Source organism: Erinaceus europaeus, chromosome 22 (genome assembly GCF_950295315.1).
Source record: "Erinaceus europaeus chromosome 22, mEriEur2.1, whole genome shotgun sequence".
Taxonomy (NCBI): domain Eukaryota; kingdom Metazoa; phylum Chordata; class Mammalia; order Eulipotyphla; family Erinaceidae; genus Erinaceus; species Erinaceus europaeus.
Genome location: NC_080183.1, coordinates 5,997,060 through 5,998,933, shown reverse-complemented (window position 1 = coordinate 5,998,933; position 1,874 = coordinate 5,997,060).

Sequence of the window (1,874 nt, the reverse complement as noted above, 5' to 3'; positions counted from 1 at the left end):
CCAGGTCCCGAGCAGCCCAGACACTGCCCCCACTAATACCACAACCTCCGCATTGACCCGGCCCCAAGGTCTAGGGAGCCTCACTGCAGGAGCACCGAGGGTCCTGGGGGGGGGGGTGCTGTGGGGTAAATGTCCCTCCCTGCACTAACAGGAACCCCGGGGCCCATGGGGGGACACTCAGCGAGGCCCACCTCAATAGGCAGGCCACCTACCTGCCAGGACTGGGGAGTGCTGGTGGGGTTGTGCTGTTCAACGTGGGGAGCTTGCTAGGGGTGGGGGGGTGGGGGACTGGATGACAGGGGGCTGGGCTCTCTCTGTGGACTAGCCTGAGCCATAGTAAGGAGAGGGCTGGCACTGGCCAGCCTGGGCCAGGCAGATGCTCTGGAGGATGCCCCCCACCAAAAGTTGGAGCACTCACAGCCAGGCTAGCGGGCTCCCGGGACACCAGGGCCACATAGCCAGGCCACTGCGGGATGATTAAAGTCATCACGGGAGTTTTTAACATTTAATCTTCCAGGCGCTGCGGACGCTTCCCCTGGGAAATCTAGCTGGTCCATGGAGCTCCGATCCAGGATTAATTACGGGGCTGGAGGCGAGGAGGGAGGGCGGGTCGCACAGCCCGTACACGACATCCCTTGTCCCCACCCATGCTGGACCTGCTGCATCTCAGCAGGGAGCCATCGCCCACCCTTGGTCCCCTGGCTCCCCAGTCGGCCTCCTGCTGTCCCTCCCTTGTGTGTCCTCCTCACTGTCCCCTCCTGAGGACCCTGCTTTCCAAATGCCAGCCTTGGGCACTCCTGGATTTCAGAGCCCACAATAGGCCAGGTACCCCTGATGGACAGGTAGCCAGGCAAGAAGTAGGCCTATCACCCCAAGTCCCCCACAGTCTTGGGGTTGTGGGCAAAGCTGGCACCAGTGGAAAGGAGGCACTGCCAATCACCACCAGCAGAGGGCACCCCTGGCCAGTCTGCTCAGGAAAAGCAAAGCTGGCTCGGTGGGTCTGCATGTGCAGATAGAGAAACTGAGGCTGCGAGTGGCTATGCTGGCCTAGAACCCCGCCAGCTGCGTGTCTTCCCCAGTACCACCACCACCACCCGTCCGCTTTCAAGAGCTCCCCAGCCTTCTTCCCTTTCCCTCCCCCCAAGCTGGGGCTTTCTCTGCCTTGAGGGTAGGAAATGACCAGTTTGGGGGGCATGTGGAGTCTGGGCTGGCCATTGGGACCTGGGTGGCTGCATCGTCCTCAACGCGAGGGTCCCACCCTCACAGCTTTCTTTCCTCTAGATAGAAGATGAGCGATAACGAGACAGAGAGATGGAGAGAGGAGAGACACCACAGCATCCACCCACCTGCTTGTGAATCAACTCCCAGCAGGTGCTCTCAGAGCTTGAACCCGGGTCCTCAAGCATGGCAACATGTGCACCTGACACTGTTGCCTTGGCCTTATTTTATTTTATTTTATTTTATTGTCACCAAGGTTGTTGCTAGTGCTCCCATGCCTATACAAGAAATTCACTGATCCGGGCAGCTGTTTTCCCATTATTTGAAAAGACAGAGAATTTGACAAGGAAGGGGAGACAGAGGGAGAGAGACAGACTGACAGACACCTGCAGTACTTGTTTCTTTTCTCATAAATCTTCCTCCCTGCAGGTGGGGAGCAGGGACTCGAACCTGGGTCCCTGCACTGGTATATATGTATACTCAACCAGGGCCTAGGCGGCTCCTCATCCACCTGCTGGCTACTCACTTGGCTCCCGCCTCCCCGGCCCCAGCTGTGTGTCTATGTGGCCTCCTACCCCCCCACCAGCTGTGTGCCCATGTGGCCTCCTACCCCCCCCACCAGCTGTGTGCCCATGTGGCCTCCTACCCCCCCCACC